The 27,998-nt window shown below is 37.2% G+C and overlaps 1 protein-coding gene and 1 non-coding gene across 4 annotated transcripts in view; both read right to left on the bottom strand.

Moving 5' to 3' along the window:
* Positions 1–27,998, bottom strand: part of Tbc1d4 (TBC1 domain family member 4) — a 185,284-nt gene that overhangs the window by 120,844 nt on the left and 36,442 nt on the right. The gene's annotated exons all lie outside the window — the stretch shown is intronic.
* On the bottom strand, positions 17,721–17,793 carry Trnaa-ugc (transfer RNA alanine (anticodon UGC)). Its single transcript has one exon. It is a non-coding gene; the product is annotated as a tRNA-Ala (tRNA).

The following is a 27,998-nucleotide window of genomic DNA, read 5'->3' as shown; positions in this document are numbered from 1 at the left end:
CAGTGGGGCTACCCAGAAGCACTGAACGAACAGCCAAAAACTGCAGTATTCTTAGTGGTGGGTAAAAGTAATTGCCCCCAGAGTGGTTTGTATTTTAAGTGTAAATATAGAAACTAAGTACTCTTGAGTTTTACAAATAATGATGTCAATAATGCTAATGTGGGCTACTGGGCTTAGGGAAGGTAAAGAACATCCATACATATGACCTAATATGTAGGTCTGGACTTAAAACCAAAGGAAATGAAAGGTGAGCTGCCTATAGTTTCTCTTGCTTATCCTACTAAGCAAGAGGAACCATCCACGGAAAATATTTTAGGATGCTGAAATCATAGAAGTAGATTAAAACAGTTATTTTGACCATGAGCTAGATCAACTGAATAAGTGGGGTGGCAGTATGAGGAAGGGACAGAGGTGGGTGGATATGGGTCTATGGGTGTATATGTGCACATGTGTGTTTGGGGAAAAGAAGACTGAGGAAGCAGACCAGTTAGGATGCTATTCCAGTAATCTGGGTATGAGATGATCCAGCCCTAAACTAGGGATCTGGGAAGGAAAAAGAAAAAAATGCATACAAAAGCCATTCTGTACCCCATAATAGGTACCCGAGTACTAAGTGCAATGGTGTGGCTGACCGGATTTGAAAGATAACCAGGGTCATGCACAAAGTTCCCATTAGTCAACAGACAAGCTAATCTCAGCTTCAGAACTAGTCCACTGGGAAAATAAACACCCAGAACTGGTCTCCTTATTGGGTACTAGCTATTTCATAGAAGAATGAAATTTTAAACTAAGTACCAAAAATGTATCAAAGGTTACTGTTCATTCAGTATCCAATATACAGAAATTCTATTTTTCAAACCTCAAACCTTGCCTATTCAATTTTGCCAGCATCTGTGTTAGACCTGTACCATGTGTAAATATAAAACTTTAAGAACAAAAGGCCAAACTATTGGTCTTTAAAAAAATGGAGTTCCTTCTGCCTCTGGACATCTGCTACGGTTTGGATATGAGATGTCCTCCCAAAGCTCCTGTGTTAATAGAGAAATGTTGGGAGGTAAAATCATTGTACTGTGAGAACTATCACCCCACCAGTCCATCCTAATTTGAAGGGACTGACTACGTTGTAACTGTAGGCAGGCAGGACATGGCTGGAGGAGGTGGGTCCCAATGGGTGTGCCCTGGACAGCTGCATCCTCCATATGCCCACTTCACCCCTCTTTCTTCTTCTTGGCTGCCATGTCCTGAACAGCTTTCCTGCATGGGGCCCTTTCCCTATGATGTTCTGCCTCATCTTGATCCCAGAACAATGGATTCTGCAGACCATGGACTAAACAACAAAAAGTCTTTCTAATGCTGTCAAGATTTTAGTTATGTGATCTGTGGCTTCATCGGTGTATAAAAGACTGACTATTATCCTCCCATCCTATGCTTTTAGTCAGCTTTTTATTGCTGTGATCAAATACCTGACAAAAACAGCTTAAAGGGAGGAAAAGTTTATTTTGGCTTGTGGTTTCAGAGATTTAGTCCATCTTAGCCAGTTTCATGGCTTTGGAACCAAGCTGAGGTGGAGCATCATGGGCAAAGAGTCCCTCATAGTGGGATCAGGAAGCAAAGAGAGGGGCCACAGGGAAAATATATCCTTCCAGGGAATACTCACAGTGACCCACCCCCTCCAGCCATACCCCACCTGCCTGCAGTTACTACCCAGTCCATTCGAACTAGGACGGACTTACTAGGTTACAGCTCTCACAATCTAATTATTTGGTTTCTAAATATTCCTACATTAACACAGAAGCCTTGGGGGAACCACCTCATATCTAAACCATAACAGTTCCACAGGGGTTTGTATTCCTGGAACACCTTGCTTCAATGGTTGCAAGGCTTCCTGGTTCCCTACAGTATCCCAAATTACCAAAACCAAACACGAATCTCTTTCTACAGCAGTATTTCTCAACTGGGTTTCCACAATGTCAAGACAGATTTCACAAAAGATTGGGCTTATGATGGAAAAAATATCCGTTCTTAAGTTGTACTTCACACTGCGATGCTTGGGCTCACAGTGACATGCAGGCAGTCAAGTAACCATATTAGCAGTTAGAAGCATTTTATCACTTTATGTTACCATAAAGGGTACAACCACATTCATGGTGTTGAGTTCACTCTCAAGTTTTCAACATGGCACAGGGAAGATTCTAATCCTAGGTCATTTGCCATCCAGAATGAATTCTAGATACAACGAAAAACAGCTGACATTGTTAAACAGAAATCATTCTGGAGAAAGTCTCCATAATGAGCTCATGAATCTCCTTCTACACACAAATATCCAGGGACACAGCAGAGAAAGAATTCACAACCAACTAAATGAAAGGTGCACTCCCTACAGTCAGACTGAAGTCCAGGTCATACCCTACTAAGCAAAAGGAACCCACCTCCACTGGAAAATTTTTATAACTGACAAAAACAACTTAAAGGGAGGAAAAGTTTAAATAACTTTTATTTAAACTTTATTTATGCTGAAATGATGGAATCAGATTCTGACAGTTAATTTGACCATGAGCTAAATCAACTGAAGGAGTCGGGTGGCAGTATAAAGGAAGTGGGGGAGAAGGGAGATGTGGGCCTGTGGGTGTATATGTGCATGTGGTGGGGGAGGTTATGGGAAGAGAAGACTGAGGAAGCAGACCAGTTAGGATGCTACACCAGTAATTCAGGTATGAAATGCCCTAAACTAGGGATTGGGAAGGAAAAAGGAAAACAAGGCATACAAAGGCCATTCAAAATCAATAAGCCCCATTTCACAATCAACTGGTGTCATAACTTCCAAAAGGTTGGGATCACTAATTCATAAGTTTGTATCTTAAATTATTCATATCCTTTCCCTTGCCCCATACACACACACACACACACACACACACACACACACACACATACACACACACACACACACAAACGCAGAGAGAGAGAGAGAGAAAGAGATATTATATAACTCAAGGTATTTTTGCAGTAATTCAAATAAGACTTTGTTTAGCCTCTATACTATTTGCAAATCATTTTCATAATTTCATTATATAACAGCCTAAATTTTGCTGTCGCTGAACAGCAACATACACCTTTAACCCTAGCGGATTAGGAGCCTCAGGCAGGAGGATTGCAAGTTCAAAGCCAGCTTCAGCAACTTAGGAAGGCCCTAAGTTGAACTTAGTGAGACCTGGTCTCAAAACAAAAACTAAAAAGAGCTGGAGATGTAGCTCTGTGGTAGAGCACCCCTGGATTCAATTCCTAGTACCACATAATAATAATAATAATAATAATAATAATAATAATGAAAGAAAGTTTTGCTGGAGCTTATTTTGCTGGTCAAATTAAGTCTCAATCTAAAAGGTGTTTTTAAGCAATCACTTGGTCTCTTTCTAGTACTTCCTTCTTCCCATTCCACTGCTAGAGGGGAGAAAATAAAAGGCTGTTGAAATGTTTTGCAACATTTTCACCCTGTACCTAGGATTTCCCTAAATGAAGGAAAATATTCTTCCAGCTAGGTATCTTTCTTAGGAAATGTATAAGAACCACCTGGAAATATAAGGAGGTACAATACAGACAGCCAAAGGGTGGGGCAGAAGTGAACAGCACACACCAACTGCACTCTCCTAATCACCACCACATTGCACACAAGTTTCATTAAATCCAAAATTCTTTACTGAGTGATTACTTTCAGTGCATATTATCAGTCTACATGCTATAGACATATAAAAACAAAGATAGGATATAATGCCTTTTCTCAGAGAGGTGATAAGACAAACCAATAACCAGAGCAGAAGGCCAAATATGAGAAACACTAAAAGAACACTATGCCACTAGCAGGGTTTCATTCTTGGAAGAATAGGAAGGCCTTGTGCAGGAAGTAGCAAGGAGCTAGCTTTTGAAGGGCAGGATTTTATTCTGCAGAAATGGGAAGAACACTGCACAAAGAAACAAAGAGGAGAGGAAAGGAAAGTATTTGAAGAGTGGCAAGTAACACATTTTGGCAGAAAGAGAACAGACCAGGCAAGGATGGAAAGATCTGAAAAATTTCTCAGTAGCAAACTAAGAAATGAGATATTGCAAGCTTCCAGAAGGGAAGGAGAATCAGCACTATGCAAAACAATGGAAATGAGAATGAAAAAGAGATGTTTCCTATGCAAGATAAATTTGGCCCCCAGAGAAGTTCCAATGAATGAGGACTGCCACTTCCCACCAGCTATCTCAGCCTTCTTACTCCACAGCACCCACAGTTCAAAGCAGACGTTACAGTCAAAAACATGTCAGTACAGGACAGGGTGGCATACACCCATAATCTCAGTGACTTAGGAGACTGAGGCAGGTAGATCACAAGTTCAAGACCAGCCTTAACAATTTAGCAAGGCCCTAAGCAACTTACTGAGATCCTGTCTCAAAATTTAAAAAAAATTTTAAAAAGGCTGGGGATGTAGCTCAGTTGTAAAGTTCCCCTAGGTTCAATCCCCAGTCCAGTGGCCAATATAAATATATATATACATACATACATAAACACACACACACACACACACACACACACACAAGCATCAGTTTGTGGTATGTAAATGTTAAGTATGGAGTCAGTATAATTGTTACATTTTAAAAGGCTTGAATTTATTTTTAGCATGCTATATCAGCAAGTAATTTTAAAAATCTACAATGTGTATCCTTCCTTCTATGGTTTAAAACTACACCTTCCTCTGGAGGAAAGGGGGAAATACTGGGTACTGATATCAGCCAATTACATTGTTATATTGTGTGCATGTACAAATACATAACAACAAATCCCACCATTATGTACAACTATAATGCACTGATAAAAATATGGGAAAAAAGAAATCCATGCAAAAATAAAATAAAACAACATGGTCCTCAAGTGGGGATTTGTTCAAGCAGATAAGCAAGGAATTGAGAAACGCAGACGCTTCTGCTTCCAAGAAGATATGCACCATTAGGAGTAACCATCAGATCTCTAGTGTTTCCTTGACCCTAATCCAAAATAACATAGACTTTCAAATTATGCTACACAATTATGCTTCTTGAGATCCTGTGAATTCTTTCTGCCCAACAATAACTGTTACACCTAAATATAGCAATGTTATGGTTTGGATGTGTGATGTCCACAAAAGGCTCAAGTGTGAGACAATGCAAAAAGTTCAGAGGTGAAATGATTAGATTATGAGGTCATGACCCAGTCATTGCATTAACCCACTGATACGGATTGACTGAGCAGTACCTATAGGTAGGTCATGTAAAGCTGGAGGACGTACCTCACTGGGGCATGCCTTTGGAGTTTACATTTTGTCTTAGTGAGCAGAACTCTCTCTGCTTCCTGGCTGTCATAAACTAAGAAGCACTTCTCAACCACGTTTTTCCATCATGATATTCTGCCTCACTTGGGCCCAGAGCTATAGAGTCAGCCAACCATGGACTGAACCTCTGAAACTGTGAGCCAAAATAAACTTTTCCTCCTCTGTGTCGTTCTTGTTAGGTCTTTGGTCAGAGCAATGAAAAAGCTGAGTAAAACAATTGGTATATACAGATGCCCTGGGAACTAGAAGAGAGGACAAACAGCCCAAGAAGATATTAAGGAGGAAATTATTCATGGTTAAGTGTGAACAAATTCTAGAGGAGAAACAGAGTATATATTAGTGTTGAATGAGACTTTAGAAAACAGATCTTGTCAAGCATAGTGGCCTGTACCGATAGCCCCAGCTACTCAAGAAGTTGAGGCAGGAAAACCACTTAAACCTAGGAGTTTAAAACTAGCCTGGCCAATGGGGAGGCGAGGGGAAGAGAAAGAAAGTAAAGAGGTCTTGAGTAAACACAAAATGCAAAGCAGCTATTCAAAGTGGGAATGATTTGAGGAGATTTAATTCTGGTTATCAAGAACCTAACCTTGGACAGTCAACAACAAAAACATCTTTCTTCATTTAAAATATAAAGGATTATGATCAAGAATGCAATAATTGTTAGTGAGGATGTGGGGGTGGAGGTATAGTTATACATTGTTGGTGGGATTACAAATTAGTACAACCATTCTGGAAAGCAGTATGGAGATTCCCCAAAAAGACTAGGCATGAAACTGCCATGTGACTCAGCTATCCCATTCCTTGGTTTTCATCCAAAAGATTTAATATCAGTATACTGCATTGATAGATGCATACCAAATTTTATAGCAGCACAATTCACAACAGCCAAGTTTTGGATCCAGCCTAGGTGCCCATCAATAGATGAATGAATAGAGAAAATGTGTTATATATACGTAATAAAGCTCTACTCAGCCATGAAGAATAAAATGATGGCATTCGTTGATAAATGGATAGAACTGGAGAACATCCATACTGAGCAAAACAAGCCAGACTCAGAAAGGCAAGGGTCGAATGTTTTCTCTCATATATGGCAGCTGAAGAGAAAATATTAAAACTGGGAGGGTGGGTCTCAGGAAAACAGAAGGGAGAGCAGTGGAGTAGAAGCAGGGGACCAAGGGAGACGAGGAGGAGAGGCAAAGGGGAAGAACTAGGCAATAAAGTTGGTCAAATTATGCTATGTACACGAATGAAGAAGAAATCACAACGCGACCTAATTTTACATATAACGCACCAATCAAAAAATAAATAGAGGAGCTGGGGTTGTAGTTCAGGGGTACACCACTTGCCCAGCACATAAAAGGCACTGGGTTCAATCCTCAGCACCACATAAAAATAAATAAACAAAATCAAATAAATAAATAGATAGACAGACAGACAGACAGACAGACCGACCAACAGAGTAGATGAAGCAGATCAGGGGAGGGAGGAAAAGAGGAAAGGGGTAGTTAGTACTGGGGACTGACATGAAGAAAACTAGATTATATACATTTATGAATATGTCAACCCCACTCTTATGCATAACTACATTGCACTAAAATCTTTAAAAACATTTCAGATCTATAAAAACAAAGTAGAGGATTATAGGTCAGAAGAAACTCCTACTCATGTCCTCAACAAAGCACTACAAAAATCTCTGCAGGCTGACCACACTTGTATCCATGTTTCTTTGAGAGAAGAAAGAAACGGGTGGGCAAGACAGGGGCATCACTGCCACACAAGTATCTGAGGTCCTTCTGCATGACTCACTCTGGTGCACAAGATTTTGAGGGATGTCACCGAGCCTTTTCTGACCTTTTTGGCCACTTGAGATCTCCACATCCAAGGGGACATTGCTGTTTGGAGTTTTAATCTTTCCCATCCCATTTCCAGTCTCCCTCAGTTGATCGGCCAACTGAGCTCACAGCAGTTCTTGAGCCTCAAGAGTCGGGCTGCACACATCTTCACAACCCCTGGGGGCCTGCTAGAAGGAGTCCTCATAAGAAAATTACTGGATTGGAAACTCTTGTTACTAAAATTTCCTGGGGAGGATATTTACACATGTTTTCCTGTTACAAAGTGTTCTGAAACAAGAACTCCAAAATAATTATTTTTGCTAAAAACAATTAGACTTCAAAGGAGCACTGAGGTACTTCTATTAGTTGTGTAGAGTCTTAGAAGAAAACATGGTATGAATCAGCATCTTCTAGACTGGTCAAAGAGAAACTATGTTTTAACTAAATTTTAGATTTAAAAACAAAGAAGTACTTTACTAGTGACAACTTAGCAGAAGATCACCACATTCTAAATCTATTACGACATATTTGTTTTAAAGTTAATTATTCTGACTTTACTGACAATGGAATGAATTTTCTTATTCCATTTCACCCAATGTTCTACAAAGACACTTTTTACCCTTTATATGTGTTGAATAAAGGGTATGTACTCAACTGCACACTTCATTTGTTACATATGGTCTTGAAACTACTGTGATACACACAGAACTTAGTCCAAGAAGCTAATATTGTGGCCCATATTGTAAAAACGAAGCAAAGATAAGTCCATTTGTCCTCATGTCTCATGGAAGATATGTGTTAAACAAAAAATAGCGTTAAGAAAATGTCTGGGGGGGTGAGGGTGGGGAAGTAATTCAAGCCTGAATTCAGAAAGTCACAGCCCTGTGACAATTGTGAAATCATGAGCATTCCACTCTGGTAACCAAGATGAGAAACTCTCCAGAGAGCAGTTCATTTTCTTTCATCCTTGATAAGCACATTGCCTTTGTGTCAGGCGAAAATTCATTCAGTAGTCAAGTGTAAAAATTAATTAAATTTTAACTCAATGAAAATCCATTGTAAACTATTGAGAAAGGTTTTATTATCAAAGAAAATCCTTTCAAAAATTCAACCCTTCACAATATTTAAATCCATCGTTTATAAAATCATTGTACTTGTAATTACATTTTTACGGAATCATCTTTCATCATTGTGCCAGGAAGACTGGGGAAAGAATCTTCTCTAAGCATTTGTGTTAAAAGTAGTATCAGGTAACATTTTTCCTAGTAAAAACATGGAATTTCAAGGGGTGGGGAAATTTCCCTTCTAAATTTCATAGACTACTTAGGGTTTTTGGGTTTGGTGGTACTGGGGATGGAATCCAGGGCCTTGTGTATGCTAGGAAGATTATCTTTAATTTGATAATTTGTCAGTGCAAACAAAAATTGACAATCCAATCAAGTATTCAGTTCCTTTTAGAGAGAAAGAGTTGTTATGGATTGACTAAACAAGTGATCTACTGCTAAGCTTTAACCCCAGCCCTGGATTTTTTAAAAAATACATTTTTGCCTTAGTTTTCCATTAATTTGCGTGTCTAGCCAACATCTATTTACCAAGAATTCTTTGATCTACCTTAGTTTTGTTCAAATTTAACTTCAAAAATATCAGTTCAATTTTAGCCCTGCACTCGAGCTGAGTGATCAGTCAACAGAGGATACACACTACAGAGACTTGATAGCACAGTTCATCTTAAGAGGAGGGGAGTTTCAAAACACAATAATATTCTAAATTGAAAACTACAAAAGAAACCTAATTTATCCTAAACAAGGTCTAAATAGAGATCTAAGATTTACTATCCATAAACAGAAAGTTGCTACAGTTTGGGGGGATTTGGATAATATATTTCTATTAATTTTTATATTTAAAGATATCTAAATATTTTAGTGTTTCCTGTGTTTTTAAAACCACTTGGTAAGTTTTCCAAAAATATCTCAGTAAATTGCTATGTAATTTATTTCTAAACAAAGTCATAGAATAACATTTAATTTTGCCCAGTTATTCCAGCAATAAATGAAAGTACTGTTTGGGGAGAAAAAAAAATTTAAGGTCAATATCTTCCTAAGGAAGTTTTAAAAAAATCATTTTAAAGAAAAGAAAGTATTCCTTTAAAATTGGGGGTAAAATAGACATGCACAATAAAGAATGAGATTAAATAACCAAGTTAAATTGGAGGAGATTAACTAGCAAATCAAAGCAGGTGAGAAAATCAGTTCTGTAAATCTGAATTCCTGCACTGCTTCTAGGTGTCGAAGGCAGAAGGAAGCTTCTCTCCAAGTCCATTAACAAACATTTCCACTACAGGACAACTCCACAGCTACTTTTCCGTTTAGTCTCCATTTTGTGGTATTCTTCGTACAGTGCATTTTGGGGTTTCAGTTCTACTTCATACAATAAGTTTTTATTCTCTATCAATAAAAGGTAATTTTTTAAAAAATCGTGGCTGGGTAAGGAAGAATGGTGAGTCGTTGTTCACTGGGTAGTTTCAGTTTTGCAAGATGAAAAGCATTCTGGAGATTGCACAACAAATTATAAACAAACTTAACACTACTAAACTGTATTGTTAACAGGTAAGCTGGCAAATTTTATATTATGTGATTTTACCACAATTTTAAAAGTAATAGGAATGGAGAACTGTTCTAAGAAAACAATCTCTTTATAAATTTAAAACCTTTTAATAATATTAGATTCTTTTGTAATTGCTTTTTCAAATAATTTTTATGATTAATATTGTTAAAAATGCCCATTTTACCAGAGTCACCTACAGATAGAATCAATGAAATCCCTATCAAAATTCCAATGACATTTTTCATGGAAATAGAAAAGACATACTAAAATTCATATGAACCCTGTGAGAATCTGAATAGCAAAAACAGTTGGTTTTGTTGCTGTTGTTTTGTTGTAGTAGGGATTGAATCCAGAGTCGAGAATGCTTCATAAGCACTATACTACCAAGCGGTACCCCCAGCCCTTTTCAGATTTTACACTGAGACAGGTGTTGCTAAATTGTGAGGCTAGCCTCTAACCTGACAATCCTTCTGCGTCAGCCTGCCTGAGTCTGCCATGCGTAATTGCTCCTGGCTACCTGTCTGCTTTTAAACCAGTCCTATGCTGTCTTGACGACTATAACTTTGTAGCAGATTTTGAAATGAGACTATGGTGCCTTCTGCTTTGTCCTTTTAGCTCAAGACTACTTTGGCTGGCTTGGGTGTGATGGCACATCCCTGTAATCCCAGCGATTTAGGAGGCTGAAGCAGGAGGATCACAATCAATCAAGACCCTGTCTCAAAAAAAAAAAAAAAAATTGAAAAGGGCTGGGGATGTAGCTCAGTAAAGTGCCCCTGGGTTCAATCCTCAGTATAACGTACACACCTCTATACTACAGAAAAGAAAGCCCAAAAATAAATCCACAAATTCCTGGTCAGTTAATCTTCAACCAAGGTATCAAACACACAGTGAGGATAGATGCTATGACAACTGGATATCCACATACGGTAGAATGAAATTAGACCCTCATCTCATTCCACTTACAAAAATAAATTCAACATGGATCACAGGCTTAAATATAAGACCTGGAATTATAGGACTACTAAATGACATAATGGGAAAGCTCCAAAACACTGATCCACACAGTGATATTTTTTAATAGGAACCCAAAATCACAGGCAACAAAGGCAAAAGTAGACAAATGGGATTATTCAAAACTAAAAAGCTTCCACACAGCAAAGGAAACAAACAACAGAGTAGAGACACAACCTATGCAATGGGAGAAAATATCTGCAAACTATACATCTAATAAGCAGTTAATCCAAAATGTGTAAGAAATTAATCAATAACAGAAATTAAACAGCCCAATTAAAAAATGATGAAAGGATTTGAATAAACATTTCTTAAAGGAAGACATACAAATGGTGAACAGACATATGAAAACAATGTGCAGCATCACTAATCAGAGAAATGAACACTAAAATCACAATAAGCTCTCACCTTGTCTATTAGGATGTCTACTGCCGAAAGGACAGTGAAGGCTGGGGGTTGTAGCTCAATGGTAGAGTGCTTACCTAGCATTTCTCAGGCCGTGGGTTTAAGCCCCAGAACCACAAGGAAAATATAAGAAAGAGAGAGACCAGCAATAACAAGTATTGGCGAGGATATGGAGAAAGAGTGGTAAAGTCATTTTTAATAATGCTTATGCAAGATCAATTCTTTCATTTAAAAACACAGTGAAATCACTGATTTCACAGAAAACATGGATTTAACTTTAAGTGGGAAGAGATTAGCCCTTACTGTTATGACTGGCTGTAGCTAAGTCTGTAATTCCAGACATATGATAATAAATGCATCTAAATCAAACAATGCTTGTTCTTATTCATCTCACATTTGAATTGATTTCTTGGTAACACTGGTATGAGACCTTAGGAATTATTTGCCTCTAGCTCAACATCTTACAGGATGAAACACACACCTACAAAGGTTTGGTAGCAGTGTTATACAATCCAGTGTGTGTTAATAACCACAAAAGGCTCTTGATAATCAAAACTAAATGAGGGCTAGAGTTGTAGCTCAGTGGTAGAGTACTTGTCTGGCGTATGTTAGGCCCTGGGATCTATCCTTAGCACCACATATAAATAAATTAATTAATTGACTGATTAATTAAATAAAGGTCCATTGACAACTAAAACAAAGCTAAATGAAAGGGAAAACCAAGACTCTTTTAAACAAAAGTAGAAGGATTCAATGAGTGCAAAACATTTAAGCACGTGTGCATATCAACAATATTATTCAGACAGAACTTTCAGAGCAGCCAGTCAGTCTCACACCACCATAGCCCCTACATGAAGCTTCAGACATAATCAGCCCTTCCCATTTCTCTTACATTCATCCTACAGTGAATCACCTACATCACACTCCTCTGTAGCCTGAGAACACCTTGGAAGAGCAAGACCATGTGTCTCACTCATCCCTGCATCCCTCTCAACATTCAAGTGAAAGGTCTTTAAGGACTACATTTCTGTCTTCCTTTGTTCTGGGTAGCTTAGAAGATCAACATAAAAATACAAAATTTTGTCATTAATTTATTTTGTGAAGCATTCATTGATTTCTGATATACTTTGGGAAACATTCCTCTCATGTATTTATCAACAAGCATGAGGCCTCAAATAAAGAATAAATTGTAAGAGTAAGAACCACAAAAATAAAGCCAGGAAGCAAGCACTTAATATGCTTAAGTATTAGAACTTAAAGGAGATATAAAATGCACCCTTCAGTAATGGTACACGTCAGTACTCTGGGGTTTGTTCATTATGGTTTGGAAGGATTTGGGGTGGTGGAGACAAAGAATAAAGCAAGCAAAGCTCAAATACAGAATAAACACTTCAGCTCCTAAGATAGACCTGAAACACACACACCTGCTTTTGTATCACTCTAGGCTTAAGTCTGATATGAACAGCCAAATAAGATGTTTAAAGAACCAGGTGCAGTGGGAAGGCTAAAGCAGGAAGTTCAAGCATGAGGCTTATCTGGAAGACAGCCAGACTCTATCTCAAAAACAAACAAAGAAACAAAAACCCAGAAGATTGGGGATATAGCTTCATGGTAGAGCACTTACCTAGCATATGTGAGGGCCTGAATTCAATCCCTGATGGGAGGGAGGGTTGGAGTTTTCAAGGAAAGAAAATGTAAAGTTTTCCCGGGAAATTTTCATTTATATATATACACACACACACCTGTTTTAGTCAGTTTCTTTGCTACTGTAGCTAAAAGACCCGACCAGATCAATTGTAGAGGAGGAAAAGTTTGAGGGCTCGCAGTTTTCAGAGTTTTCAGTCCACTAACAGTAGGCTCTGTTCCTCCAGGCTTCAGGTGAGATAGAACATCATGGCAGAAGAATGTGGCAGAGGGGAGCAGCTCACGTGATGATCAGAAAGCAGAGAAAGATCTCCCCTCGCCAGATACAAATATATACCCCAAAGCCAGGCCCCCAATAACCAACCTCTTCCAGCCACACCCTACCCACCTTCAGTTTCCACTCAATTGATCCCATCAGGTGATTAATTCACCGAATGGGTTAAGGCTCTCCCAACCCAATCATTTCTTCTCTGAACCTTCCTGCATTGTCTCACCCATGTCTCACCCATCCAAACCATAATAATATCCTTCCAGCATGTTTCTTTCTCTACCTTTACTTTTAAAATCACACACAGTAAGTATTATAAAATCACCATGATGTTAGCTGACATGAATCTTTACTAGATTTTTCTAGAAAAATAAATTAGGAATTAATAGTTTGCTTTAGCTTTTATAAATAAAATCAATACTTATAAGCTAAATCACTCTATGTATAGAGCCAGAGGACCAAACACAACAGAAATGAAAATAGATAAGGAACAGTGTTTTTCCAAAATAGATTTTGGTAGCATAATTCCCTAGATTCGCTCATCTTCTTCATTTTGTGATGAAATCACTCTTATCTGAGGCAATTACAAAAGCTTTAGCTTTTTGGTCGATGGCTCACTATAAACACACACAAGGAAGACTAAGGGAGAGGTAACAGGAGAATGAGACTCTTTACTGTGGGTCTGTGTCACACACCTCCTGTGCTCCCACATCCCCAACCATCACAACTTTGGTCTTTGGGACAACAGGGCCAACTTTCAGAGCAGCAATAACCACAGTAGCCCCCTACCCAAACCCAAGCATCCTATGGAGATAAGAATAAACCTCTGGAATCTGTCACTGCTGAACCTCCCAACTACTACAAATTGCTCAGAACACATCCCATATTATCATTACAGTCACACAGCAGCAGTCCTAGCTCTGCATGAACCTATACTTATTCTTTTTATTTTTTTAGTATCAATGAAAAATAAAATCATGTTTTTATATCATAAAATCACACAGAAGAATGAAACCGACAACAGACATCAGACATAGTTTATGAGTATCAAGAACTATCAGAATACTAATTAACTCAAATTTAGCATTTTATGCCCCTGTATTTGCAGACATATGCGGTCTATGCATGGATACGTGCATGTGTAGATAAACACAGAGGTTAACAATGCAAGCATGCACAGGACCTTCACTCATATTGGAAATTATGTCCATGAGCATGGCCCAGGGTAGTATAATCCATGTACATTTGTATCCTTTCATAGGTCTATCATTTACCAATACCATCATATAAATTAAAATGTGAGTCCACTTCCCTGTGCAAATCTATTCAATTTATGCATCTGGATAAAACATATCTTGATAACGAGGGATACCTGTATTCCAGATTATTAAAACAGAAAAACAAAGGCGCATCCTCTTCCAAGGCTAGGCTCTTCAAAGGCAGCCTTCCCCATTGGTTGTCTATTAACTTCCTATCTTGGTTTTTTTTTTTTTTTTCACATTAGGATCCATAACAATCAGTGCCACTGCACTACACTCAAGAATTTGGGGTAGTCTCTGCAATAGCGCATACAAAACATAAAACTTAGTATTCCTTGGTTTGTTCAGTAGCCAGTGCTGAACTGCCATTTCCATTTTTCATTTTAATATAAAACACATCATACAGAATATATCCAAAGCTGTAATAACACAAAATAAAGCAAAATGAAAAATTTGGAGACAGTCAAATTTTGATTTAAATTATCTGGTGATTTAAAAAAAAAAAAAAAAAACTCAACTCTCAAAACTGAGGTATTAAGTGCCTTTCCTAGAAGGGCCCATTAACCCAAAAGAAAATATTTAGTAGATTGGGAGAATTTTCAGATAAAAATATTCAGTGCTTTTTAAAGGAATTAAGAAACAAGTGGATCAAGTGGCCATGGGAAAGATTTCGGGGACAGCTCTTTTAACAAGGAAGAATGCAATCCTAAAGCTGGTTTCTGGTGCCTGACTGAAACTCTGCCATCTGCATCCCCAGCTTTGAACTCCCTCCTAGTCTCCACTTTCATTAAGGCCACCAGTGAAAGAGCCAGACTCATGGGGACATGCTTCCTGGCAAAGGGAACCTTTTCACTACAAACCTATGGCTGTGGTAGAAGACTGTGCATGTCTTAGAGAAAAAATGGGTTCCCTATACTTTAATCAAGTATTATTGATAAATCAAGTTACTCATGTTTATGAATGTTTTTAGTTATTTAAAAAAATCCTCTTACAATTTATTGTGACATTTAATATCCTTTTTTAAATTAACAGTCTCAATGGTAAAGGAAACATACTTTATTAGAAATGATAATCAAAATACATATCCTATGCACTAGCCCCGTCACTGCACTTAAGGCTGCATACACAAGTTTATTTTCACATCCATAGAAGTGAAATCAAGACATCTGCCCTGGGGCTGGGGTTGTGGCTCAGTGGCAGAGCGCTTGACTTGAAACATGTGAGGCACTGGGTTCAATCCTCAGCACCACATAAAAATGAATAAACAAAATTGTGGTATATATGTGTATTAAGAATTGTAATGCAAAAAAAAAATACATGTATAAAGGCATGAACTGGCGTGAACATACTTTATATACAGAGATAAAAAAAATTGTTCTCTATATGTGTAATAAGAATTGTAATGCATTCCACTGCTGTCGTGTACTTAAAAAAAAATCAGGGCTGGGGATGTGGCTCAAGTGGTAACGCCCTCACCTGGCATGCACGGGGCACTGGGTTTGATCCTCAGCACCACATAAAAATAAAATAAAGATGTTGTGTCCACTGAAAACTAAAAAAAAATAAATATTAAAAATTCTCTCTTTCTGTCTTTTAAAAAAATCAATAACAAATTTAAAAAAAGATATTATGCCCATGTGTAGCTAAAAAATATTAAAAAAAAAATACATCTGCCCTAGCTGGGTGTGGTGTCACATATTTACAATGCCAGCAACTCGGGAGGCTGAGGCAGAAGATCACACACGTCTCAGCAACTTAGCAAGGCCCTATCTCAAAACAAAAAAATATACAAGGCTGAGGATGTAGCTCAGTGATAGAAAACCCCTGGATTTAATTGCCATAACTGCAAGAAAAAAAGAAAAAGAAAAAAAAATAAATATATATATATATATATATTTTCTTTTTCAAGAAAACTCTCAAGAGTTTCAAATGACATGGCTTAGATCAAAGTGCTTTAAAAACCGTGTCCCAAAATCCTAGCTACTTAAAAACAAACAAACAAACAAAAAAACTACAAATAACAATAAATGCTAGTAAGGATGTTGGGGGGAGAGATCTAATTACTTTGGAACTATTTTGCATTTACTTGTGGTTTGGGAGTCACTGAAAAAGTTAATCAAACTATAAAGGTGCTGGGAACCTCTGACCTACACTTTAGGTCTACAGCACTGACCTAAGGAGACTTTCTCTATCCTGATTCCCAGTACCTTTCATCTTCCTTTCCCCTCAGAGGCAATCGTTAGCATGAATTTGGTGTGTATCCTCCCATTCAAATTTTTACATTTATACTGATACTAGATACAAAAGCATAAATTTTTCTGTGTGTGCTTTCAAATTTACATAGAATTATCATTTTAGGGAAAAAAGAAAACAGAACAAAAATACTAGCTACTACTTTGATTTTCTTCCAGTGTTGAAATAAAATTAAGACATTTGGAAAAAACAGAAATACTCCAATTTTAATGAAGACTAGGTCAGTACTAAGTTCTTATCCAATATCCATCTCTAAAGAAAATCATACAAAAGTAGAATCAAGAGATTCAGGAATACTGCACAGAACAGTAAGAAGTACCATGGCCAAATAAATATTAACATTTTTACATTGTTAGTAATTCACATCCATGGTATCCTTCGCTTGATGGCTTTCCCTTTCAGGTACATTGAGCAAAGAAAGTTGAGTGTTGATAAATGTCTTGCTCTACTCTGTAAACTTAAGTAACTCATAATGGAAATCAACAGCTTACCAAGGCAAAACATTCCTCCCCGTCTCTATAAATTCCACCACTGAATATCTTATTTTCATCTACTCACAAAGAAGAGTCCAGTCCAGTCACAGTTCAATTAATAGACTTGAAGTTCGAATATGGAATAGAGCTTCTGAGGCATGTTTACAAAACAGAGTGATCCCAGTTGATCCAAAGCTTTCCGGATCTTCTGGTCTAAGGCTTCGGGTTTGATAAATGTGGTGTTATCTGTCTGAACGTTCATGACTGGGCATTTATATTTTTGTTAGATTAGAATCCTATACAGTTTTTCTTCCAAAAAAAAAAAATCCTGATTAAAGATATTAATTTAAATTTAAATTTAATCCCAAAATGCTCTTTAAATTTATATAGAACTTGGGGCTGGGGTTGTAGCTCAGTGGTATAGAGTGCTTGCCTTGCATGCGTGAAGCCCTGGGTTCGATCCTGAGCACCTCATTAGAAAAAAATTAAGATATTGTGTCCATCTACAACTAAAAAGATATATTTAAAAAATTTATGTAGAACTGCTTTTCATAAAAGGGGTTAAAGAAAGGGGGGAAAAACATCTAGGGGAACATTTAGTTTTTTTTTTTTTTTTTTTTTTTTTTTTTTGGTGATACTGGGGATTGAACACAGGGCCTTGTGCATGCAAGGCAAACACTCTGCCCAACTGAGCTATATCCCAAGCCCTGGAAAAATTTTAAGAAGGGAAATTTGGGGGAAAAAAAATCTGGAGTTGCTCATAGAACCCATCCTCCAAAAGACACTGAAACACAAAGAGAAGTTTCAAAATACTTTAGTCTAAGAATCCATAAATATTTCAGAGCATAGACTAGTCCTGCAGAACGTAAATAGAATGAATAGATTTTTCAGATGAACTTTGTAATCTTACCTAATAATGTACTCCAAAAAATACCCATCTGGAAAAGGAGGAAAACTAGATATAGTTTACATAGAATGAGCTAGGTTGGAAAAAAGGCATTTTACTCTAAATTTCCAGACTAAGCAGGGTGATTTACTCACTCACTATAGCAAGGAGACCAATGAGCATGAAAAAAAAAAAAAAGAAAAAAGAAAATTCTGACAAATGTATATCAGTTGGGAATCCATGTTTACATTAAATATTTGCACAGTGTCTATAGCTATATCTTATTGTAATTTGGAAATGACAAACTTACTCTGTAATCTTGACAGAAACAACAAAAATTACAGACTTATGTTAGAAGACATTCCCTTCTCACTGTGAAATAGGCATGGTTTTAAAGTTAACAAATTTCCACCCTGAATAATGGAGGTTAGCATCATTTCATTCCTTCAAAAAATTAAACAAGTGGCATTTTCTGAATACTAAATTAAACAGGCCATTTTCAAAACAGTTAACACTGTCCCCTTACCCCACCCCAAGCATATATTCCCAAGTCTCTTTTCTTTCTTAATTTCCCTTGTTTCCAAACATGACCAGAGAGTCAGTACTTGAATTTATAGAGCAGAATGAGGAACTGGCATCCACAGCAGAGGGTACTTCTCCTATTCAGTGTCACAGCTTCATACCAGCCCAGTACTCCATGCTCATCAGGGGACAGATGGAGAAATCACAACTTACCAAATGTTTATTATACATGCAGATGGCTGTTTCTGCTTTGAATTTTATTTCCCAGTTAATCTGTGTAGATATGAACAGTTGCTTTCTTACGGCTTTTTCATGATGTGGAATTAGGGCTCCTCTGGCACAACATCACATCTCCCCCCACGCACACACACTTGCTTTTAATATAGACAATAAAATCAGTTCCATCCCTGAGTGTTTGCTCACACTTTGCCTTCCCACACTGCTCCACCCATTATACTGCCCTTGTAACTGAGAATATCCTTGCTCGATTCTCCTTCAAAGTCAAGCTTTGGGGCTTAAAATGAACTGGACTCAAACTCAGCTCTAGGGGTGATCGGCAAACAGACATCCATGGCAAGCTAATGCTATAGCTCTTCCTGGAGGTGTTCCCGAAAGAATCAAGGAAAACCAGGCTGTCAATTGGCTTTACTAAATTCCTTCAAACAATCAATTATAAGAGACTATCTAGAAATTATAACTGGTATAACTTGGTAGATGATATGTAGATGAGAGTGATATTACATACAAAGAATTAATACTATGAACAGTCTGAGTTCTGGCTATTTCCATCCAATTTTCATTCTTGAGAACTAAGAGGAAACAGGTGTCATAAATTCATCAAGTATATGAGTAAAAAGACCATAGAAAACTTTCTGTACATTTTCTTTTGCCTTCTAAATTTGCTTAATGATCAGATTTAGGCAAGAACTGTAATGATAAAAGTAAATAGAGGGAATTTGATATTGCAGTCTGGTTGCTCAAGATCTTTACTAAGAAACTATTTGCATACTGTTCAGAAGAAGGTAAATCATTACCTTGTCATTCAGTGAATTAAACAAATATCTATTGGTACCTACAGTATGCCTGAATATGTACCAGTATTAAGGATTTCTAGGACTCTAATATGAGACTTATACTTGTGCACAAATAAGTTTTAAAATGATGTGTTACATATTAAAAAAAGAAATATTGAAAACTATGAAAAAAGAAGCCTCCGTCCAGTCTAAGGGTTAAAGTAAAGTCTAAGGGTTAAAGTAAAATTTTTAGAAGGATTCAATTTGCTTGAACTGAGCCTAGAGGGGTGAATAAAACTTAGGTAACTGAAATAAAAATGAGAAGGAAGATTCCAGGCCAAGTTTATACTCTTTGGTGAAAAGTAGCAATTATCCAACTCAAACTAGTTTAAGCAAAGAAAGAGCACTCGTTTTTTCTGGTGGAGCTGGCTTCATAGACAGGAGGAAACATCACCCTTCCAGTTCTGTGACCAGAAAATGGGCTAAAAGGTGTGAAGTATCTAGGGAAGAGTTCTACCTGGTCTGGCTCATCCCTGAAGTAAGCTGAAACCAAGGGATAAAAGGACTGCCCAGGTGAAGTTCTATGTCCCCAGAGACCTGGTAGGACCATGACTGAAAACTTTACAGAAAACTCCATGTTCTGAGGCAGTGGTTTCCTGTAGCAGACTTTGGTTCTGAGCAGACAAAACAACAATAACCACACACAACAGGAATGTCAACAACCACGCGAAGAATGAAACACTGGGTGAAGCAGACGGGCACATGAAGGATTACAAAGAGGACACAGTGACCAGCAACCTACTGGCACTGACAGGAAGCTGAGAATTGGGAAGTATGGCAGTTGGAAACAGCATTGAGAAAGTCATTCTGTTGTGTAGTTAATACTTAAAGCAGAGTAACTACTCATAGATAAAGAAGCATGGAAAAGGACAGGGTGTGGTGGCGCTTGCCTGTAATCTCAGCAGTGTGGGAGGCTGAGGCAGGAAGATCTCAAGTTCAAGGCTAGTCTAAGCAATTTAGCAAGGCCCTAAGCAACTTGGCAAGATGCTATCTCAAAATTAAAAATTAAAAGGTCTGGGGATGTGGCTCAGTGGTTAAACACCCATGGGTTCAGTCCCCAGTACCAAAAAAAAAAGGGCAGAAAAGGGGGACTGATATTTTTAAATGCCTGATATACTTTATCCTAATAACCATAAGTATCATTTTCTTCATATTACAGATAAGTAGACTTAGACTGCAGATTCAAACAGCTTGAAAAGTCCCCATCTTACCATGGTGCCTGTATGCTTTGCTTGCTGCCTCTCATAAGGGTAGTAAAATGAAGAGGGGGATGGAATACCATGCAGAAGCTCCTCTTTCACCAAAGCTCACTGCCTCAGTCCTCACCCATCCTTCCCTGCCATTCAGTAAATACCAAGTACCTGCTGTGCGTGAGCCTTCTTCCCTCTCACGCCGTGGCACCCATGTACTGCCACCCATTCCTGAGACCCCACTTTGGCTACAGCAGCAAGCCTTGGTCTTGTTTTCTCCCATACTCCTGTACACTTTTCCAGAAGGTTCCCTGCACCCTGCTGCCGGGCCGTGGAATACTCTCAGGAGGTGTGCAAGTGGGGTCTTTTAAAAGGACTCGTTGCCACTCCTCCCTTCACAGATCAGTTTGAAGTATCGACACAGTATTAAGTCACAGAATAAAAACCATCTACTTTCCCCTTGCCAAGGAATGAAAATACAACTTGCTCTTCCCTATTACAAATGTTGACGTATGTGTTTGTCAGATAAAACCAAAGAATACTAGTTAACTCCTTAAATAAATCACCTATGGAATGGACAGATCTTTCCTAACACACTTGATTCATCTATTAGGCTACCTCAGCAGACACAACATCTTTGTTTGTATGTGGTGCTGAGGATCGAACCCGGGCCGCATGCATGCCAGGTGAGCGCACTACCGCTTGAGCCACATCTCAGCCCCTACAATGGGTTTTTAAATGTTTTGATAATGCAGACTCAGCCTAACAAGAAATATAATTTGCATATTTTAATATCTGTAGAACAAAAAGAGTTTTGAGAATTTCACAGATATAAAAGTGGTTGCTTGTATTGCTTCTAATTATATTTACCATAAGAAGAGGAGAGAATAAAAATTCAATACGCAAAATTACAATTTAAAAAATTCTGATATATGATATAATTAAATGATCTTGAATAGAGATAACATCATTTATTCAGGAAAACTTCAAGAGAAGACTTGATCAGTAATAATTCTTTGTAACAGAGTTTTCTAATTTAATCTTTACAATTTTTAAATAGTAGATATTTAAATGCTAAGACAAGCAATAATCTTTACCATGAGACATCATGTTGTTTCTATTGCTTCCTTTAAAAAGGTAAGATTAAAGTCAGAGGTAGAGTTCAGTTGTACAGCACGTGTTTAGTAAGCACAAGGCCAAGTTTAATCCCTAACACCACCAAAAACTAAAATCGAATTTTAAATATGGGATTAAATAAAGCAACCCAATGCAACCAGTTTGAACATGCCACGGAAGACAGCTCTACTCTCTTTCTTCTTGGGCATCTGCACATCTGTGTGAAGCTGCCAGCACTGAGGCTGATACTCAGGAGGCCTTGATATGTGATCAGGACACTAAGCAAGGAGAACTAAGAAAGCAGCTAGTTTGATCAGACATTTTGTTACCTCCAGGGAAATGAAGCAAATAAGTAAATATGTCAAGGATAATGGGAAAACAGGTTTCTCATTGATAAAACAGGTAGTAACAAATTAAAACAGGAATATAGGGACAGCCTAAATATTCCTGTTCAAAAATAACTGGTACTCTGCAAAAATTAAAAAGAAGACTAAGAAACTTTCAGATTAAAAAAGACTTAGACAAAATAAATAAATGGACTGGACACAAATCCTGGAATGAAAAAAGGTATCACAGAAATCACTTGTGCCGGGCTCAGTAGTGCATGCTTGTAATCCCAGCAGTTTGGAAGCCTGAAGCAGCAGGATCACAAGTTCAAAGTCAGCCTCAACAAAGGCAAGGTACTAAGCAACTCAGTGAAACCCTGTCTCTAAATAAAATACAAAATAGGGCTGGGGATGTGGCTCAGTGGTCAAGTATCCCTGAATGCATCCTTGGTACCAAAAAAAAAGAAAGAAAGAAATCACTGGTGAAATGTGAATGGGGTCAGTGATTAAATGACAATAATAGATTGATATTTATTACCTGATTGTGAGGTAGCATTATGGTTATCTAACAATGTCTTTGTTTTAATGAAAACCTAATTAAATATTAAAGGGGAAGCAGGCATTATGTCTGCAACTTATTTTCAAAGAGTTCGAAAATTTATAGTAATGTAGAAATATATTGCGAGAGAATTACAAAGCAAATTTGGCAACGTTAACAAATGTGAAATGAGAGCCAAGGGAGTATAAACATTCTTTGCACCATTCTTTCAATGTTTCTAAATAAATCTTATCTTGTTTTAAAACAAAAAGTTATTTTAAAGTTACTTTAGTTGTCTACGGTATACACATTGCCTGCGTTCAGCAGAATTCTTCCCATGGAGCTAAATTCTTTGAAGTGATATTCTCTTTACACATAATTTTTTAAATGTGGGGTTATTTCTAGCTTCTCCAGAAATTTCACATATAGAACTTCTTTAATTTGATTCACTGAAAAGTAGCTGATGTCCTGAAAAGTTTGGCAGTTCTCCAGTGGCTGACTGTCAGAGAACAGTTAACTCACCAGTAGCAGCTAATTCCCCTATAAAACTGAGCAGGCTGTTAAGTGGCCTGACTCTCCCAGTGAGAAGGTGCTGATATTCACCATGAACTACTTGAACATGCACTACTTCTTCCTGATTGCCATTAGAGGGCTGCCTAAGGGGCAGAGTTGTGCTTGCTATTACTAATAAGCCTATTTTTAAAATCCTTTCTAAAAACATGTCGATATCTGCAATTGTTACAATCAAGGAAATTGTTCTTAGCCTAGAAGAGAGTCAAAAGTTAAACAAACATGGCAAAAAGAAAATGCAGATTCTCCTATCACACTCCAATTTTCCAATAACTTCAACTTTTTTCTACTGCTAGACTTGATCATTAAAATGATGGTGAACTGCCCTTTCAAAGGACAACTTCCACCTTTTGAATTCTCACAGTCAAGGATTCCTCTTGAAGCACAACACCTTCTGCATATCCCAGTAGATTTTCCTTGTAATTCTGAGAAAGTTCTGATAAAGAATAAAGGAAGCATTTCTATTAACCTAACCATGTTATAAAAACACACAAACAAACTCCAAATGATTCATTTGAGCAATATTTATGTCCAATTTACTCCAAAAAGATTTCATTACTATGCCTTTGAACGTCAGTTGCTCCCAAAATAATCATCTTAACAAAAGCCTAAAAGTCACTTGCAAATGCCTGAGGAAGGACAAAAGAAAAAAGAACTCCATCCAAGATGTACAAAAAGGGGCCAATCCAGTCCATGTCCTTCAAGGCACTTGTCCTTTCAGGAAGCACAACCAGTAATTTACATCCAAATTCTGTCACCATGGTATATCCAAGAGAACACACAAGTCCATAGCATTTGAAATTTCAGATCACACATAGTACAACATTACATAAAACTTTCATGATATTATGACTTTTCATGCTGAAAAACAGTGTGTCCCTTTACTTATCCTTTGTAGCAGTTTATGTTACCCTCATCTACTACAAGTAAAACATGATTAGTCCTGTGACTCACATTTTAGAAAAGCTAAACAGTGTCCTATATTTATGTAATAAAAAGAGCACATAATATGAGCTAAAAGTATTTATAGAGCTGGGAATATAACTCAGAGTAGAGTGCTTGTCTAGTATGCCCAAGGCCCTGGGTTTGAACACAGTTCCAAAAAAAAAAAAAAATATATATATATATATATATATATGGCTAAAGGGAAATGGAAAGCTAGTTTTTTTAGTACCAAAAATCTTGCACAATAAGTGGATCAAATATTTTGAGAACAAATAACCTAACTACTGCAGGTCAAGATGAACTCAACCAACAGAACTAGCAAAGCTGCTGTTTGAAAATCTGTAAATATGTCCATCACTGAGAAATTATCCAGAAAAGTACTTTGCTCCTCATCCAAGAGGTAATTACATTTTCTTAGGGAGACCTTAAGCGAAATTTACCACATCTAAGTTTCATTATGTTAAGCTTTATACATAAATTTTCATTTTTACAATATTTATGCTGAATTCAATTAATTTAAGGTCAAGAATTGTGACAAAATTCATAACCTTTACTTTTCACAGTTCAAACTTAGTATTTTGTCATATGCCTGAATATGCTACCTACAATTCAACAAAACTAAGATACTGGATCTTTTCAACTTGTGTTCCTTCTCCAGTGCACATCACACTACTCACTCAAAGATATTTTGTTAATTATACAAAATAATAAGGTTGTCCAAAATGGACAGTAATTTGACAGAAATTTTAAAGCACTGACTATATCCAAATCTTGGTATAAGTACATAAAGTCCTCAATCTGTTTTTTTTTTCTTTTAATTACTATTTCTGCTTAACTCTTTAGGAAAACAGGTAAGTTTTCAATTAAGTTAAATCTGTATGATAGGCAGAATGATGAGCCTCCCCATAAAATGGGTCCTATCCCTGACATATTATATGACTTTGTAGAGGTAGATTATAAACCTTGAGGTGAGGCTATTACCCTAGATTTTCCCAGTGGACTTAATGTAATCAGAAGGGTCCTTATAAAGGAAAGTTGTGGCAAGAGGGTCAGAGAAGGAGATAATGACCACAGAAACAGATGTCAGAGTGACGCAACGGCTGGAAGGTAGCCATAAACCCAGGAATGCATGCAGCCTAGAGAAACTAGAAAAAGTAAGAACAGATTCTCCCCTGGAGCAGCCAGAAGGAAAGCAGTCCTGCCAACACCTTGCCTTTAGCTCTGTAAGACCTATTTCAGATAAATGACCTCCATAACTGTAAGGTAATAAATAAATTTGTGTAGTTTTAGATTTGTAGTAATTTGTTGCAGTAGCAATAGTCAATTTTACTAGTTACAACTATAAAGTGAGCCAATATAAAAATTAACCAGTATATATAAAACACCCAAAACTACTTAGAAAATAATATACTAAACATTAAAATTAGCATCTAGCTTTGACAGTATCTTTTATTCTATTCTTAATGAACATAATAATCCTACAGGACTCTGAGGACAGCACACAATCATTAGGTAAGCATTTTTTTTAATTCTACTGTGTCATAGACACTGGCAATTAAAAGATGAATAATATAAACATATCAAGGTGGAAATCACCTTTAAGTGCTTCCAAAGAGATATACAAGTGATTTAACAGTTACCATAATATGATACATGCTGTAATTGGAGGGAAAAAAATTGAAAGACATTTCAACCAGGGGAGGAAAGTACACAAGTGAAATGGCAAATTCTTCAAATGGGGATAGATACCTGGAGAAGTACCAGGCTAAACTGAGCCAGGTCCTATCAAGAAGCAAGCAACAAGCCACGCACAAAACTAAACGTCACCCTTCAAGGAATAAAAAGGAAAGGGCAGGGGGCATTAAGCAATGGAGTAGTTGATGCACATCTAGGAGGAAAAAAATACTGGGTGGTGATATGAAGACGAGAATGAAAGTAAAAGAATATATATATTTTGGAATGTGTCCTAATTATTTTATCAACTGTTGGGAGTAGCCTGACCTGAATGCAGCCATGTTGAGTCATAACCATGATTGCCTGGAGTAACCTTCATGGGTTTTCCAGCACAGATTGCCAGTATAACTAAAGGAAATCATTAAAGTGGAATATGGAACTTGACCACAGGACCCTGGCACCATCAGACCCAGAGTTTGACATCTTTGATATTAGCCTGAGATAAACCGGGTACATTCAAGCTCAGATGAAGTCACTTTTGTCCTATCTACTTTATAAGACGCCTTCCTTCTGACTCAAACAGCAGGGATCCACTGGACTTGCTACCACCTAAGACATGCTTTGGACTTAGGTTCCCCAATAAATTGCACTTTGTACAATCGTGGATGTGGTAGGCTTCTTTCTTCAGTCTCACAGCACCTTGCACTCAGTTCTCAGACACTGGCCCTGGATGTTTCTGGAACACCGCTATGCCTTAATATGTATTCACATTCAGTGATTTTTTTTTTTAATCAGGCAGGTGCTATGTAAAATCCTAGGTGATAAAAAAGAGAACAAAACATGATGCACACCTTTGAAATATATAAAACTGTAGAACTGTATATATAATGTGCAAAATGAAAGCCGCTATCTCTACTTCAGGAGACTCTTCTAGAAATCATACTTTTAAAAGTAGGTACCAAATTCATACCATAAGAAAACAAAAAAAAAAGTTATGTATGCACTTTTCAAAAATGAAATCTAATAAACTTCAAAATAATAAAAGTGGAAGAAATTACATTTTTCAGGAAAAAAGGATTCAAAATCCTTTTCCCCATAGGTACCTTAAAAGCATTATATCTTTAATATCTATAAAAAGATGAAAAATATTTTTCATAGCCCACGAACTACACCTGGACTATATACAGCAGCTAGTTTGTTGAGAAACAAAGCAGTAATAACACTGAACCAATTTAAAACTGCCAAACCAGAACAGGATCAGTGAACACAGAAACAGAATGGCATCTCTATAGCCTGCCCAAAACCTGCCAGAAAAATCAATCATGTCATTGTTGCTCCCACTGTGGTCTTTCCCCCGAATTACAGCAGCCAAGAAAACTGATGTATACTGTAGCTTAACATGCATGTGTCTGTCTCATCCGTAAGAACACAAAGTAGATCCTCACCCCTCTTTGTATCTAATGGTATGGTTTAGCTATCCACCAATATTATGCTCACTGAATTCAGGGGAACTAAGGTAAATGAACTTAATTAACAATGGCAATTTAAAATTCCCGTTTCACAGCTACTGAGATGTTGGTTTCAGAAAATATCTGAACAATTTATATTGTTCATAATATATACTATGCATGTACTGTTTTTTTTTTTTACTTCCTCAATTATACAGGGGAAGCTTAAAACAAAAATATTAGGTTTCAGAAAAGAGGAAGTAGACTTTAGTTCTCAGCGCAGATCTTCAGATTTAACCCCTCAAAACCTGCTTTTGTGTTTATGAAATAGCACTATTATAAAAGTGACCCACAGAAATCATCTTAGAACTTTTAAAAATGTTCAACAGAGAACCTAACAAAGAAATCAGTGTTCATACATGCTACTCATAGCTCTTATGATTATTAAGGTTATTATTAAGATCCTAATGACCTTGATCACTACATTATATACATGTACTGAAACATACTGTACTCCATAAGTATGATTTGATGTATAAATTAAAAAGAAAAAAATCTAAATTAAAAAAAAAAATCTCCTAATTATCAACGATAACAAAACAGAGCAATGCTATGCTAT

This window comes from Ictidomys tridecemlineatus, chromosome 6 (assembly GCF_052094955.1).
Source record: "Ictidomys tridecemlineatus isolate mIctTri1 chromosome 6, mIctTri1.hap1, whole genome shotgun sequence".
Classification (NCBI taxonomy): domain Eukaryota; kingdom Metazoa; phylum Chordata; class Mammalia; order Rodentia; family Sciuridae; genus Ictidomys; species Ictidomys tridecemlineatus.
Note: the sequence above shows the minus strand (reverse complement) of the source record. Positions and strands in the feature narration are given on the sequence as shown.